The sequence below is a fragment of the Eulemur rufifrons genome, chromosome 30 (genome assembly GCF_041146395.1).
Source record: "Eulemur rufifrons isolate Redbay chromosome 30, OSU_ERuf_1, whole genome shotgun sequence".
In the NCBI taxonomy this organism is placed as follows: domain Eukaryota; kingdom Metazoa; phylum Chordata; class Mammalia; order Primates; family Lemuridae; genus Eulemur; species Eulemur rufifrons.
Genome location: NC_091012.1, coordinates 128996053 through 129014326, shown reverse-complemented (window position 1 = coordinate 129014326; position 18274 = coordinate 128996053). Strand labels below are relative to the sequence as shown.

The 18274-nt window shown below is 39.8% G+C and overlaps 1 protein-coding gene across 1 annotated transcript in view; it reads right to left on the bottom strand.

Annotated features, from left to right (window-relative positions):
- Positions 1–18274, bottom strand: part of MAP3K15 (mitogen-activated protein kinase kinase kinase 15) — a 122847-nt gene that overhangs the window by 55158 nt on the left and 49415 nt on the right. The window lies entirely within an intron of this gene.

Sequence of the window (18274 nt, the reverse complement as noted above, 5' to 3'; positions counted from 1 at the left end):
TTCTGCCTCAGCCTCCTGAGTAGCTGGGACTACAGGCATGCGCCACCATGCCCGGCTAATTTTTTCTATATATTTTTAGCTGTCCAGATAATTTCCTTCTATTTTTTAGTAGAGACGAGGTCTCGCTCTTGCTCAGGCTGGTCTCGAACTCCTGACCTCGAGCAATCCTCCTGCCTCGGCCTCCCAGAGTGCTAGGATTACAGGCATGAGCCACCTTGCCTGGCCAATGATAATTATTAAAGTGGATAAGGGGTACATGGGAGTTTGTTATTGTGATGGCTAATTTGTGTGTCAACTTGACTGGGCTAAGGGATGCCCAGACATCTGATAAAAATTATTTCTGGGTGTGTCAGTGAGGGTGTTTCTGGGTGAGATTAGCATTTGAATCAGTAGACTGAGTAAAGATCTACCCTTACCAAGGTGGGTGGACATCATCCAATCTATTGAGGGCTTGAATAGAACAAAAAGGCCAAGAAAGGGTGAATTTTCTTTTCTCTTCTTGAGCTGGGACATTCATCATCTCCTGCACTTGGACATCAGAGTTCCTGGTTCTCAGGCCTTCAGACTCTGGAACTTATATCAGCAGTATCCCCGGTTCTCAGGCCTTTGGACTCAGATTGACTTATACCACTGGCTTCCCTGGTTCTCCAGCTTGCAGACAATGTATCAAAGGACTTCACAGCCTCCATAATCATGTGCACCAATTCTCATAATAAAGCTCTTCTTATGTATCTATGTATATCCTATTGGTCTGTTTCTCTGGAGAACCCTGCCTAATTATATTATGCCCTACTTTTAAATATATTTGAAATTTTACATAATAACAAAAAATGTAAAAGGTACCCATTCTGACTCAACAATTCCACCTCTAGAATCTATAACGTATACATTTTTTCAAGAATTTTTTGAACGAAGATGTTCATTATGGCACTGCTTGTAATACTGAAGACCTGGAGATGACTCTGATGTTCATGAAGAATGGCAAAATACATTCTTTAACAATCAAACTATGGAATAACATGCAGCCATTATAAAGGATAATATCCATATGTAATTATGTAGAAGACCATCCATAACATTTCATGGAAAAAACTGAACTATTAATAAATGAAAAGGATGATCCTATTCTTTGAAATAAACATTATTTGCATATATGTTCATGTACATAGACAAAAGTCTGTAATCTTGACATGTTCAGAAAATCATCGTGGGATTTATAGAAGGTGGTCCTGTGTACATTTTATTAATAACTATTCTAATAAGTGAATAAAGAGATTATGCTTTTAAATTTCTTGGTAATTTTATAATAGGCTCTTTTATGCTGTCTTTCCTGAAGACATGGGCCTCAAAAAATGACACATCTTGAATGTGTCATTCAAGATGACACATTAGTATCTAAAACAGCCTTTCTCAGCTGGGGTTCAATGATTGAATTAAGCCCTAGAGAAAATTTTTAGATTATTTGGGTGACTATTTTCTCAATTCTCCCATAGATGGTACATGGCTAGCCCCATTCTGAATGTATGAGAAAAATTCACTCATTTCATGCAATGGATGCCATAGGGCATTAGGGCTTAATTCTCTTGTGGATCCCAAGCTAGGTCAAAAAGGGCTAATCTAGACACTTGGAGTCCTTCTGGAAGCCTGCAATAATTAAGCCTGTATTTCGACTCTGACTTTTCCATTTTCTGTCTTGGTCCTATTCTAATGCATTTGATCATTCCTCTCTTTGTCCTATAGAATTCAACTTAACCAGCCTGCAAATCAGATCTCTTATTACACACCTCATCCCTGATATTCTTTAATTTTTAATGAGCCCAACTCAAATTTACTAAAGCATTGAAATAATTTTTAATGTCTGTGGCAAGAATATGAAAGAGATTAAAAGTTTAGTGAGGTACAAAATTTCTACATCTGTAATTAGCCAACGTTTGAGGTAATATTCAGGATTCTGAAAAGAATGTACTTAACTCACTTAGATGGTTAATTACTGTGAGTTCAGATTTGTTTGGTTTGTTTTTTGTTTTGGACCAGTTACATCAAGATTTCCCTCAATTTTTTTCATTAACTTGAAACTTACCTTGTTACTCAAAACAAAAGGTCTTTTGAGTGTAAACGAAACAAAAATCAAACATTTGGAAAAAACAAAAAGCAAAGAGATTTTCAGCTTAAAAGCCACTTTAAGACAGGTACTAAAGAGCTAATCCCTTTAGTGGTTAATAATCAGCTTTCAGATCTGCTTATCATTTTCAGATCCCAAGGTATCCAAGAACAAGCTACAGATAAAAAAAAAAAAAAAACAAAAAACTCCTGTGTTTAATCAGTCAGCAACATCTGTTTCTGGCAGTAAGGCCATTTCACAATTAAGAGAAGGAAACTTTGATACTGTGTCTGAACCTTGATTGCATATTAGAATCACCTGGGGATCTTTAAAAACCCTAGGGTCCAGGCTGCACCCCACACCAACTAAACCTGAATCTCTAGAGATGACACCCGGGCTCCGGTACCTCCTATCCGGAACATTCTGAGTCAGTAGGTCTACATCACTGCTAAATCCATTGATCAATGCTCAGTCTTTGTCCTATTTGACCTACATGTACAGCTGACAACTGTGCATTCTTTTCTCCTTGGACCACCTTCTTCGTTTTTGCAGGACATCATGCTTGCCTGAGTTTCCTCCACTTTAGTCCAATTTTCTGGTTCCTATTCATCTCTCTGATCTCTTAACATTGGAGTGTCCCTTGGCACAACCCTTGGAAATTTCCTCTTTTTTGGTAACTACACTAGATCCCTCGATGATACCATCCATTGCCATGATTTTTCAAACCATCTGTATTCTGATGACTCCCAAATTTCTATCTCCAGCCCCAGGTCTCTCTCCTCGCCCAATGGCCTTCTCAGCACTTCCCTTGCATGCTAATACCTCAAACTTAACATGACCCAAATCAAACTCTTTATCATACCATCAAACCTATTCTTCTCACAGTCCTACCCTCCTTGTTTAATGGCCAGTCCATTCTTCCTCTTATTTGGGCCAAAAACTTTGGAGTCATGCTCAATTGCTCTAACATCCTTTATTTAATCAGTAGATTCCCTTGGCTTTTATTTCAAACTCTATCTGAAATAGGCCCAATCCTCATGACTCCCACACTTAAACCACCCTGGTCCAAGCCACCATCCTTTCTTGCTTCCATCTTTACTCCTTGACAATCTATTCTCAACACAAGTCAGAGTGATACTCTGTGCTATAAAGGCAGGTCACTCCTCTACTCAAAACTCTCCAGTGGCTCCCATCTTAGAGCAAATGCCAATTTTCTTTCAATGGCCTACAACAAGGCTCCATGAGATCTGACTCCCAGTCATTTTTTCAACATCATCTCTTACCATCCATCCTCCTCCCACCCCCATCAGCTACTCTGTCCTGGCTGCACAAGACTCCTTGCTGTTCCATGTGTTAATCCCCCTACCTGTGATCTTTTCTACATGTCACTTTCTAGTAAGTGAAGTCTTCTCTGAGCACCCAACTTAAAATTACAACCTTACCACCTCACTGGCTCTCCGTATCACCCTAACATGTTTTACTAATTTTCCTTATTTTTATCATCTCTCTTCATTTTGGAATGTAAGCACCAAAAGGGGGGGAGGTCTGGTCTGTTTACTGTTGTGCTTAGAACTGGATCTGGCACATGGCAGGTGCTCAACAAATGTCTATTAAATGAATGACAAACTGAGCAGTGCTATATGTACTGACATGGAAAGATCTCCAAGCATTGATTGCTAAATGAACAAAGAAAATAACACAATACCTCCTGTATGGTCCTGTATTTTAAAAACCCTGCATTATGACATATTTTAATAGTATGTAAACACATAGAAAATTGTCTGAAAGGATATACACCAAACTGACAAGAGAGGTTATTCCTAGATTATCAGTGGGATCAGAGATTAGAGTTAAGAATAACTGCTTTAAATGTATTCAGTTTTTCACAAGAATATAGGAACATATTCATCTATTACTTATAAAATAAAATGTACAGAATAAAACCAGAACACTGGACTGAGATCACATAGAGCTAGACTCTGGGTATTTTCACACCATTTCCTAACCATATGAACTCTGAGCAAGGCATTTACCCCTTCCATGCCTCACTTCTTCATCTAAAAAGTATGTTCAACATTGCTCACCTCCCAGTGTTACTGTGAGCTACAGGTCTGCCAGAGAATCCACTTGCCACCAACCATCCTGTCTGCCTGGCCCTCTTTTCTATACTGTGTGTCTATAAGGGGAAGTTCATAGGGTGGGAGATAGAATTCCAACAAATCTTTCTTCTAAACCAGGCCTGAGCATTAACAAACAAAAGGTCTCATTAGACCAGTATCCTTTCTACAACAGACTTTGTGTTGGGGTCACCTGTGAAAAACCTTATAGGAGACTTGTGTTTCCAATCAGGAGGTAGAAGAATGTGAAAGGCCTTCACTCCTGTGGTAACAATAAAACCCCAGGCAATATAAAAATCATACCAAATAGATGGAAGCCTTGATTAACTGAATTCCAGAGAAAAATGCATCTTTCGGAGGTAAGCAGAGGGCCACGACAGCTTCCATGCTTGGGTGTCTGGTCTAGGAACTAATGAACAGAGGAGACAGACTTCTTAAGGACAAGGAGAAATCAGGCAATCTTTACACAATAGCATGGGCTGACAGAGCACAGTGCAATCTAGAAGCCTCCCTGGCCAAAAACAAATCAGTTGGCCTAACAATTCTCTTGCCCCATCCTGCCCCCTGAATTTTACCAAGAAAACTACATACAATAAAGGATAGGCTCAAAAGCAGAAAGCTGTCTCAGCATTTGAATTCTGAGGCCCTGCGTGAACTGAAGCCAAAGACATCAGGAGCAGCAGTCCTAAACCCTCCCTGCTCAAATACTGACAAGTCCGAAAAGGCAGCAGAGAGCTAGGAGGTTGGGGGTTGGGCTAAACCAAATCTAATTAAAAGTGGAGTCCAGTCCCAATCCAGCTATTCTAGGAAAAATATGAAAAAAAAAAATCAGTCATATATCATCAGGCCTAGGAAAAGGCTCAGATATTTAGGATAATAAACAGAAGTATACTTCAGTCTCTACTGTTCTCTCATATAAAATGTCCAGAATGCCAGAAAATTATGAGATCTGCACAGCAGCAGGAAAATGTGACCCCAAACCAAGATAAAACACAACCAGGCCGGGCGCGGTGGCTCACGCCTGTAATCCTAGCACTCTGGGAGGCCGAGGTGGGCGGATCGTTTGAGCTCAGGAGTTCGAGACCAGCCTGAGCAAGAGCGAGACCCCATCTCTACTAAAAATAGAAAGAAATTATATGGACAGCTAAAAATATATATAGAAAAAATTAGCCGGGCATGGTGGTGCATGCCTGTAGTCCCAGCTACTCGGGAGGCTGAGACAGGAGGATCGCTTGAGCTTAGGAATTTGAGGTTGCTGTGAGCTAGGCTGACGCCACAGCACTCACTCTAGCCTGGGCAACAGAGTGAGACTCTGTCTCAAAAAAAAAAAAAAACAAAAAAAACACAACCAATATGAACAGACTGAGATGACTGTTATTGAAATTAGCAGACAAGAACCTTGAAACAACTATTATAAATATATTGTTTCTATAAGTATAGCATGTGAGAGACTGTGTGTGTGTGTGTGAGAGTGTGTGTGAAAGAGAGAGAGCGTGTGCACGCATTTCATGAGAAATGGAAACTCCAGAACACAAATAAATGGAAGACCTAAAACTGAAAAATTTTTTAAAACAATCATTGAATGGGCATAGCATAAAAATAGACATTACAAAGAAGGGGTCAGTGAGTGAACTAGAACATAGGTCAACCGAAGTTATCTAAGCTGGGACTGAATTGTGGGGGCAGTGAGCACATATGGGCAAAAGGGAACTTTTGGAGATATGATATTCTATATCTTGACCATGGTAGTAGTTACACAGATACATTCATTTGGCCAAACTCAAATTGTACACTTAAACATTTGTAGTTTATTGTATGTAAACTATACCTTAATAAAGTTGACTTAAAAAATACTAGAAAGTGAGCAGTGTTTCTGAAAGCCAAAGCCCTGCTGGGCCAGTCATTGGTCTGTCTGCCTTCAGAGATGTTCCTGGCCCTTATTCTGCTCTGCTTTGTGCTGCAGGGGGCTGATCTCTCCAGGCTGTGGCTTATCAGCTGATAGCAGCCCGGGGAGGCAGTGGCAGGCAAGTAACTGGAGGACTTTCTCCCTCTTTTTGTGGTTTGCAGGGCACTGCCAGCAACAGCCACATCCCTTCAGTAGGCTTAGCTCCCACCAGGCTGGCTCGTGATAGCTCTACGTGATCCTGGCACCTGGGCTCTGGTAACATCACTTCTTTCCTAGGTCCCCCAGCCAAGGGGTGGTAACAGCTTCCTGATGATGCTGATTTCTGGACTGCCTCACAGTTTCCTGCTTGGCATCTCAGCTATTCCATCACCTGTGTAACCAATTTCCTGCATTAAGTTTCCTCTACTTTAAATATGTAGACTGCTTTCTGTTTCCCGACTGGACCCTGACACATATTCACCTGCCACAGGAAAGCAGGTGCCCTACTCTGGCCAGATGCTTCGTATTTACATACAGGGAAGGGAACGATTAGAGGTGACCTGTGTTTTGGTGAGAACAATGCCCAGAGCCAAAGAAACACAAAAACCAGAATGGTTGTTTTCCTACTCTACAAATAGGACCTAGTTATGTAGGAGGGCAGAGCCACTATTTAATCATCCGCCTTAGCTCCCATCATTCTAACCTTTCCCAGTCTCTTGGGGTCACAAAGCTCTGTCTCTGAAGGCTGGGCTCTACAGTGGGCTGGCAGGCCCTGAGATGGAGCTGAGAATTTCTCAGCCTGGCTTTCCCACTCACACAAAGGCAGCAGGAGCTGAAGAGTGTCCCTGCCTGACCTCTTGGTCCTTCTCTGTGACATTGCCAGGAATCTCCACACTGGTGGATCCGATTAAACTCTACCTCTTAATTTGCAAGTTATAGCAGGCTAATCAAACCCCACACTTTTTTTTTTTCCTGGGCACTCAGCCAGACCATATTTCCCAACTTCCTTTGCAGTGAGATTAGGCCATGAGACTGACTTTTGGTGGATGAGATGTATGAAGAAGTAATGAACATCACTTCCTGAGCAGGCACATACAAACCTCCTTGGTATAGTAAAAAAGTGGACACAACCCAAATGTCCATCAACTGATGAATTAAAAATAAAATGTGGTCTATCCACACAATGGAATGTTTTACAGCAATAAAAAGGAATGAAGTACTGATACATGCTACAACATAGATGAACGTTGAAAACGTATGGAGTGAAAGCAGCCAGGCACAAAAGGCCACATACTGTATGATTCCATTTATATAGGATGTACAGAATAGGCAAAGCCATAGAGACAGAGAAGAATCTAGTGGTTTCCTAGAACTAGAGAGTGAGATAGGAGAATAGGGAGTAACTACTAATGGGTTGCCAAGATAGATCAGTGGTTGCTTAGGGATGGGGAAGAGGGTTGAGGGAAACCAGGAAGGGGGGGGGGGTAACTGGTAATGGGCATGGGTTTATTTTGGCAAGGGATTATGAAAACACTCTAAAATTGATCATAGTGATGGTTGCACAACTCTGTGAATATGCTAAAAACTGCTGACTTGTATATTTGAAATGAATGAATTTTATGGTATATGAATTATATCTGAATAAACCTGTTACAAAACATACACAAAACCTCCCATGCAATTCACCATGCTCTCTCTTTTTCTATCATCTGGCTGAAAGGACATCTGAGAATCCAAGAGAAGGCAGAGCCTCAAGATGGAAGGAGACTGAGTCATCAAGAAGTCACCTGAAGAAGAGATTACCCAACCAGGATACATCACACTGGAATGTTGTGTGAATGAAAATAAACTTTCATCATGTTAAGTCACTGAAACTGTGCGGCTGTTTGTTACAGCAGTTACCCTAGCCTGACTAATACACAAGTCAACAACACTAAAAAGGCATGGGTTCCCTGGTCAGGAAGATCCATTCCCCTCTGAGTCTATATCAAAATCCCCCTTTTAGCAGACGCCTGGGATCTCATACTAGGAAGACTTCCATCACCACTGACCCTTACTTGGCCCATGTAGACCTCCACTTTTCTGAATTCTTTGCTTTGGACCATGCCCTACTTCAATGCTTATCTTTGGATGGCAGTATTATTAGCAATTATGTTTTTATATTTTTCTGCATACACTGAGTATATATATATAAAACCTGGATATTTGTTTTTTAAGCATAGCCTCACATATAAATAAAGAAAACACAATAGGTTTGCCTAACTACCAAACCTTTAAATTAACTCTAGCATCTAGACATTCATTATATGGATCTCTTCCAACTTTATACCATAGTTGATCATTTAGTCATTCATTTGCCCATTCAACAAATCTTGGCCGGGCGCGGTGGCTCACGCCTGTAATCCTAGCACTCTGGGAGGCCGAGGCGGGTGGATTGCTCAAGGTCAGGAGTTCGAGACCAGCCTGAGCGAGACCCCGTCTCTACTAAAAATAGAAAGACATTATATGGACAACTAAAAATCTATATAGAAAAAATTAGCCGGGCATAGTGGCGCATGCCTGTAGTCCCAGCTACTTGGGAGGCTGAGGCAGTAGGATCGCTTAAGCCCAGGAGTCTGAGGTTGCTGTGAGCTAAGCTGACGCCACGGCACTCACTCTAGCCTGGGCAACAAAGTGAGACTCTGTCTCAACAAAAAAAAAAAAAAAAAAAACAAAAAAAAACAACAAATCTTTATTGAGCATCTACTATGTGAGTGGCACAATGGTACTAGGCACTGGGTATATAATGGCCTAGTATATGCCATGGCCTCTGCCCCGCCTCAGACTTGCAGTCTAGCAGGGAAGATAGACATTAAACAAGTAAACACAGAAATGTGAGTGCTATGAAGGAAAACAGCAAGTGCTATGAGAATGACTAACATCCTTTCAGATTTGGTATTCTTTGCAATATCAAGCTTTCTCAGAAAGGGGCATTTAAACTAGACTCTGAAGGATCATCAGATTCAGTCAGGTAAGCAATGAGAGAAAGAACATTCCAGGCAGAGGGGATAGCATATGCAAACATCCACAGGTGAGAATAGCCTGTTGCTCCTAAGACTGAAGGCAGGTGAGGGTAGCTAGAGAACAAGGAACCGGGAGGAACAGGACAAAAGGAGAGGCCAGGCCAGGCCAGGCCACACGGAGTTCATTTCTATTCCTCTTATGTTAAATTTCTGAAAGGCTCTGCCTAATCGTTGGACCCTTCTGGACCCAGAAGGACACAGATGCTAATCTCCAAGTTTCATATTTTACTCCAAACAGCTTTCCAGATTCTAGCTGCTCCCAAGAAGCCTTCCCTCAAACACCCAAGGAGCAGCTAGTTCAGCCACTGGGCCCTCCTCACACCCCAAATGCACAGGAAAGTGAGCATATGGATGATTATTTCCTCCATGTTTCCCAAATCCTTTTCTGTGCACTCCTGCCAGCCATTAATAATGCCCCAAGAGTCTGGCTGCTGGTCAGAACTTCCTTTCATCTGACCTTCTGGGCAATTATTCTTAAAACTACGAAAAAGTGGCATTGTTGTTAAGATAACATCCAGTGTATGTTGTCTAAGATCATCATGAGAACTACTCTAATGCATTGCTGAAAGAGTATGTAATTTTTAATAGGAATTATCTCATTTCATACAGGTCCTCTGATGGTTAGCATTTTTTTTTTTTTGAGACAGAGTCTCGTTCTGTTGCCTGGGCTAGAGTGCTGTGGCGTCAGCCTAGCTCACAGCAACCTCAAACTCCTGGGTTCAAGCAATCCTTCTGCCTCAGCCTCCCGAGTAGCTGGGACTACAGGCATGTGCCACCATGCCCAGCTAAGTTTTTTCTATATATAATTTTAGCTGTCCAGATCATTTCTATTTTTAGTAGAGACGGGGTCTCGCTCTTACTCAACTCAGCCTGGTCTCGAACTCCTGACCTTGAGCGATCCTCCTGCCTCGGCCTCCCAGAGTGCTAGGATTACAGGCCTCAGCCACCGCGCCTGGCCTGATGGTTAGCATTGATATTTCCTATGGATCAATGGCAGAGCCAAGATTTTTCATCTGTTCTTAAAGGCAGGGATCATGACGGAGTTTTCTCTATAGTGATTCTCCTAAGCTGCTGTGAGAAGCCAAATCTATGTGCATAATCCAGAGATATGCCACTAAAACTTTTCTGCCCACTCAGAACTGCATTCAGTGGCCACTCAATCATGCATTTAAGGAAATTGAACCACTTCTGAATAGAGAAATATAACATCTCAAAAATCTTCAATAGAGTAGCCAGGCAACCATGGCATCAATACCTCTTGTACCAGATCTCATGAAAGTATAAATTTCAAATTGTTTCCATTGTGTTCTACAGAGCAGAACAAATCATTACAAGAAACTAAAATTAAATTCTCTCCACGATTTTGTACAAAACAGAAAGTAGAAAGACTCAGAAATTTATCGGAAATTAGTATTTCAAGAAAAACAATTGATCAGAAAAATAAGGCATTAAAGGTTTAAAACATCACCTCCCATAAAGACAGTAGATACCGCAGCCACTCAATGGCCCACCTACATCCCACTGGCATCACCTGTGCATACAGACTTGCTGGGTCCCATTGTTCCTGCCACCCCCACCCTCCAAGCATGCGCACCCTCTAGAGCAGCCCTCAACCAGTGATGGATGGCAGGTTAGTGGATAAGTCCCCAGCTTCCCTGTTCCTCTGGTGAGACAACTCTGAAGTATGTTCTACATAGTCTTTCCAAGTTCCCCAACAGTATAGAGGCTCAGTCTCCCACAGTAGTAATCTGCTCATTAACATACCCTGTTGCCTTTCTTCCTTTCCTGTCTCTCACTTCCCTGGTTTCCCTTCTGAAACTTCCTAGGATCACCTCCCAAATACACTATTTTCCCCCAATTTTTAGTATTTTTAATTTTTATTAGTTTTATCTTTAATATTTAGTATTAATATTTAATACCAGAGTTCATACAATGCAATAGAAAAATAAAAAATAAGTATGAAGGTTAGAAAAGAACTTGATAGAAGTACTTATGTAAAATATTCATAAGAATCAGCAGGAAATTATTAGAAGTAGTAAAAATTTAGCAAGATGGCTGGATAAAAATCAACCAGTAGCAAAAATGGATTTAACATTAGAAAATCAATGTTATCCACTATGTTAACAGAATAAAGGAACACAGTTATTCGGTCACCTTGACAAATGTAGAAAAAGTATCTAATAAATTTAATACCCAATAACAGAAATGTCTATAATAAAACCCCACAAAAATCATTTGACATAGTGGCATGTTATGCCCTAAAAAAATAGTGTTTCTTATTACCAGTTATTATTAAACAGAAAATATAATACCACATATAATTATTTGCCCTCAAATTCTTATCTCAGGGGTTGCTTCTGTGGGGAACCTAGATTATGATTCTAGTAGCATATAAATGTTCTCATTAAGAAAAATTAGTGATAAAAATATCAACCTGAAATTGCTTCCAAAATTAATTAAATAGCAACAGCAGCAACAACAAAACTAGACATAGACTAGTTGAGGTAGCAGGCAAATAATTTGAGGGAAATTTGGCATTTGGCAGTGAAATAAATCATACGTATGGCTTTTAGTTAACTGGTGTTCTAAAAAAAATCTTTATTGTTTAAGCAAAACATTCTTCGATACAACGTGTTAGTAGAAAGCAAAGTGAGAAGCACACAGAGTAGGTTTTACTATCCCTAGAACAGTGATATAATTGAGTTTCCATCCAGGAATAGGACTGAGATTGCCGATAGGATAAAAGATCCATTATAAAGGCAAGATCTCAAGATATCTGTCTATAAGCTTCAACTAATAAAATGATGTTTCAAGTTACAGAGTCACAGAACTTTTGAAAGGAAAGCAATATTCAAGATCATTTGGTCTCTCTCTCTCTTTTTAAAGAGAGCTATAGGGTCCAGAAAAGTTTGGTGACCTACTTAAAGCCACGCAGCTAGTGGCAGAGTTGGGACCTGGATCATGTTAGTTCCCCTGCTTACAAAACCTTTAGTAACTCCCTAGGACCTACAGAACAAAATCCGAATTCATTAGCTTATCAGTTAAGGTTCTCAACCACTGGAGCCAACCTCCCTCCTCAGCCATTTATTTCTCTCTAGTCTTCTAAATGAACCCCTCACTCAGGCTAAATTGGCCTGTTCCCTGCAGTCAGAGCCCCTCCTCACCTTCCAGTCTCATCAAAAGTCAACCACTGGAATACCTGCAGTGGTGGTGGGTGAACTTGCAACCTGGCACCTTGAGTACAACCGAAGACACAGCCTGAACTGGCACCCAACCTATGGCCCTCTGCCCACCTTTTATTTCTTACCTTTGATGAGTGAACTTCTAATTCCTGGGAAGTCAAGAGACTTGCCCCCAGATACCCAGCTAGTTACCAGCAGTGCTGGGGTAGAATACAGGCTACCTAACTCCCAAACCAACACTTTCCCCACCACACAACATCCTTTCTTTACAAGTACTACTGCATAGGTATAAATATACCCTCTCTGTCTTGCTTACATAAGAGCTGTGATGTGCTACAAAGTATTCACACACACTAAAACACAACTATTCTGAATCTTAAATATTATTCAAAACTAAATCACTAATATTTCATCTAAAATAAAGTGTAAATTGTCATCCTGAATTTATAAAAGTGTTACATAAGGCTGATTTGGTGGCTCTCGTGTCTCTTCAGAAACTTGTCCAAGGAAATTGGAAAGGCTGTCTCCCTGTTTCTACTGATCAATGTCCCCAAATCAAGGGCAACAATGATAGGATTGAACTCATGTGAAGTTTCTCAATATATACTCTAAGGCATAGGAGACGGAATCTACAGGAAACGCTCAATAAATATTTCCTAAATGGAAGTGTGGCTTTTTTCACTTGTTTGAAGTCCTCAGGCAGAGGGTGAGAAGGCAGCTTTTCCAGGTTTGTCTCCTGGACTTCCAGATTCAACATGGCAACCAGGACTTCAGAATGCAGGTAACAGGGAATGTCCACTTGCTATTTATTCTGAGTGCCAATGGAGGCCTTGGTAGCAACTTACATTGGTCAGGATTTTCCTTAGAAATGGTTAATAATTAATGGTTTACTCTATGTGTCAAAATGTATTACAGAGAAATTCCCAGTCCTTACATCCTCAAGCTGATATCTAAGCTGGTAACTGCAATATGTGCTACCATGAGCCTCAAAACATTAATCAAGTGAGCAACTGGTAAGGCTGTTATCACTGGAATTTTCTGGATACCTAGTCACAAAGGCAAAAGATATGTTACAACAAAGTCTCCTGTATCTGATCTTAATGTAATGGGGAAAAAATACCTTAAACTACGGGAGGAAGTATTTTCCCCCAAAAAACTACACGTGAGAAAAACATAAACATAAGAAACTGTGTTCTTAAGTCCCACTGATGGAAAATTTGATGTTAGGTAGAGAAAAAAACAACTTCAAAAATTCTTTACTAAGTGTATTCAAATATTATTATTAGTCTTAACTCTTTCGGTATTGCATCTTCTGAAGTCGATAGAAAAGTTGGCCATGACACCATAATGTTGTTTTAGGTTCAGACCATTGTTGAAGATCACCTAACAGTGGTGGTTGGGATTCTCTGTTAGGAAACAGAAGGGCAATTAGCATTCATCTAGCATCATCTATGTACTAGGAACTATGCTAAATATTTGACTTATGACATTCTTATTTAATTCTTAGGACCCCTCATTAATTCCCATTATCCAAATTTTTTTCACAGCACTCCAGCTCATAGTTTGTGGGAGTCAACCGCAGAGTGATTTCGAAATATTTCTCAAACCATCCCCTAGTTAAACGCTCTCTGAATGACCAACAGTTGGTTAAGAGCTCCGGGCAACTTTTTGGCTAAATTACAAGTAGTTTTTCTTGCCTACTTTAAACAATCATAATTCCTACAGACTAAGCCACTGAAGTCAGTTGGCACTTGCCATGTTGAATCTGTAATCTTTTTATGTAACACTAGGTTATCTTCCAATTCGAATTAAGAAGTAAAAATGGGGGATAAACGGAGAAGGGACTGAATTTTTACGAACTGCCTTCTATCTGCCTCGGGCTGCACAGGCCACTTGCATATGGCACATCTTATTTAATTCTCATTACAGGCATCACCAGCCAGGTTTACAGATGAGCAAACTCAGGCTTAAGGAGTTTAATTACCTTGGAAACATCATATTGCTGGTAAGTGATTCAAATGTCAAAGTGTGTGCTCTTTCCATATCCTCCAAGGCTTCCTATTTGTCAATGTCTCGAGACATTTTTGGTTGCTACCTTTGGGGGAGTGCTATTGTCATCTAATGAGTAGAGACCAGGGATGTTGCCAAACATAGGATAGACCCCACCACAGAGAATTATCCAGCTCCAAATGTCAATAGTGCCAAGGTTCATAAACCTGCTGTAAAGTAATAAACTTTGAATTTGCCAAATATACTATTCCTTTTTCACAAATTTGTACATTCAGATAAACCCTGTCTCATTCAAAATAGTCATTTCAGAAGGCCATATACTTATTACAACAATATTCTTGTGCTAACAACACCTCTATAAACTTCTCTTTATGAATTTCCTTTGGAGCCAGAGGTATGTTATTTTAAATATCTTCTGTGGTGGCAATCTCCATATTTTGTTAATAGTTTAGATATTTGGAAATGGTCAAGCATTATCCCCCAAACCGAGAAAATATGGGCAATCAAGCTACACAATAATAGTAACAGCCATAGCCAAGTACCTGCTTCATGCCAGCAGTGCTCTAAGTAACACTTACTATACGGTAGATGTTAGTATCCCATTTTATAGATGAGGAAGCTAATACTTCAGGAGGTTAAGTGGCTAGACCACAACCATAACACTTAAGTATAGAAGCTGGAATCCAAACCCAGATTGGTCTTCAAAACCCACTAGAATGATTTCCTATGTGCCTCATAACCTGGCTCTTAAGGCAATTTCAAAGAAAAAAATCCCCTCTCTCCACTGACATCACACTATTGTGAATAACGGGAGCACTGTCAAAATGAATGCAGAGTACTGCGGTGCAATTAGTTTGAAGAGAACAAGTCTGCTTACTTGTATAAATTCAAGTATGTGTGTGTAATATGTATGCAAATGTGAATTTTTTTGATCACCTGTTAACTTCAGTCACCACTCATGAGCTCTCTCCTTATTTACATGGCCCTTTCGCTGACATATAAATAAGTCAGGAAATAAAGGAGGAAGGACAAAAAGGAGGGAACCTAACAAGGAAGTAGACAGAAAAGGAAGATATCATAGGCTCAAGGAGGGCAGCGAGGAGGAACGAGGACAGACAGAAGTGGTAAGCCCTTTGGGCAAATATCTTTTAGAAAAAAAAACCCATGTATTATTGGCAAGGTCACTGCTCAGAAGATAAGGGGATGGTTCATTTCTCAGAAAACAAATGCAACTGGCTTCTTGCTATAAAAAGTATATATTATGGCAATGATTTCATGGATATGACACTGAACGCACAAGCAACCAAAAATAGACAAAATTTGACTACATCAAATTTAAAACTTATGGACACCAAAGGACACAATCAACAGAGTGAAAAGGCAACCTATGGAATGGGAGAAAATATTTGCTAGTCATATATCTGATCAGGAGTTAATATCCAGAGTACATAAAGAACATCTACAACTCAACAACAACAAAAATCAAATAACCTGATTTAAAAATGGGCAAAGGACTTGAATAGACATTTCTCCAAAGATGGTATACAAATGTCCAACAAGCAGATGAAAAGATGCTCAATGTCACTAATCAGAGAAATGCAAGTTGAAACTATAATGAGATAGTTCATACCCATTAGGATGGGTACTATAAAAAAAACCCAGAAAATAAGTGTTGGCAAGGATTAGAGGTATTGTACTCTGTTGGTAGGAATGTAAAATGGAGCAGCTGCTATGGAAAACAATACAGAAGTTCCTCAGAAACTTAAAAATAGAACTACCATATGATGTAGCAATTCTACTTCTGGGCATATATCCAAAAGAATTGAAAGCAACATCTCAAAGAGATATTTGCACACCCATGTTCATTCATAGCAGCACTATTCACAGTAGCCAAGAGGTAGAAGCAACCTAAATGTCCATTGACAGATGAATGGATAAAGAAAATATACACAGAATGGAATATTACTCAGCCTTAAAAAGGGAAAAAATTCAGACACATACTACGTGAACAAATCTTGAGGACATTACACTAAGTGAAGTAAGGCAGTCACAAAAAGACAAATATTATACTATTCCACTCTTATGAGTTACCTGGAGCAGTCAAATTCATAGAGACAGAAAATAGAATGGTAGTCGCCAGGGGCTAGGGGGGAGGGGGAATGGAAAGGAGTTGTTTAATAGGTACAGAGTTTCAGATTTACAAGATGAAAAGGTTCCAGAGTTGTTTCACCATAACGTGAACATATTTAACAGTCCTGAACTGCATGCTTAAAAATGGTAAAGATGGTAAATTTTATATTATGTGGCTTTTATCTCAATAAAAACCAAAAGTTTATATTATAAAAGCAGCTTTAATACTCAGCTACCATCTAAAACTCTTGTCATATATGACAAACCAGAACACATAAAGGGACAGCCCAACAATTTCAAGCGGAGGCACATAGCTTATTTGGGCTGCCCTTCAGACAAACACAATATAAGCTAAAGCCTGCTGAAAAGATTATAACTGATTATGCCATGATATTATTAACATTAGCATTAAAAACTAGTGTGTTGCTGATCTTGACTCAAAGACACTGGAGGTAGAATATGAGCACCTACCTTCTATTAACGTCTTGCAATATGCAAGTTTTATTTTATTTTTAACCTAGGACTTTGATTCTGACATTCTTCTTCGGGACCATCCTTCTGCCGTCTGGCTGGATCCCTGGTCAGGATATTAGTGTATCTAATAAAGTCCCTATCTATAAAAGCAACAGCAAATAAAAATCACTCATAAAGGATTCCATGCCACTCAGAGGCAGTTTAACTGCTCAGTGGAAACCTGAAGTAGCTTTAAATGGGCTTCTGAATGCAGTGAAGTGGAAGCTATCAAGCCAGCTTTCCCACTAACAGGCAGCCCTTGCTATCTGAGGGTCAAATGCCATCCATTACTGCCAACCTTTAGTAACTAATTTACGGCCACGATTTGCTCCACTTCCGAAGAGTTAAAAGTTAACTGTAATGCAGGAAAATTCATTTTTTGTCCATCACTATTTGCCCCGTTACAGATACAAGATAATGTCATAAACTTCCTCAAAACTGTGAATAGCGGTTGAGTATCCCTTATCTGAAATACTCGAGATCACAAATGTTTTGGATTTTTTCAGATTTTGAACATTTGCATTATATTTACCAGTTGAGCATCCCTCATCTGAAATTTGAAATGCTCCAATGAGCATTTCCTTAGAGCATCATGTCAGCGCTCAAAAAGTTTCAGATTTTGGAACACTTAGGATTTTGGAGTTTTGGATTAGGGAAGCTCAGCCTGTAATGCAAAATCCAACCATGACTATGCTGACATCTGGCCTAGTTAAACCTACAGCAAAAACATGAAATTCAGGATCAGACTGTATGTATAAATGAAGCAAATACAGCAATTCTATGGAAAATCCTTAGTTTGTTGGGAGAAAAATGAGGTTCTCAGCATCGAGGACCCTGCCTGTCCTACAAAATAGAGCCACTGTCTAATAGGAAATAATCAAATGGAAAAAAACTGTCAAAGAGAAAGGTGGCTCTCTGGCACACAATCCCAGCCATTCTGCTTCCGAATTAGAAAAATATTTGTCTCAGTATCACCTCATCCTGCCAAGCCCATTTCTCCTAGATACCAGTTTTCCATTTCAAACCTTTATTACTTTGAGAAAACGGTAATCGATTGTTTTACTCTCTCTTTGACAACAATTACCTCTACTTTGGGAAAAAGAAATAGTGATGAGTGACTTAAATGGCCCTTAGTTTTTATTTAACAAACCAATTTTTTTAATAGCCCTTACAGTGCACTAGGCAGTCTCCCAAGAACCTTATAAGTGATAACTCATTTAATCCTTACAAATCAAGGATCAATCAAGTATAGGTAAGCATAAATAAAAATGGAG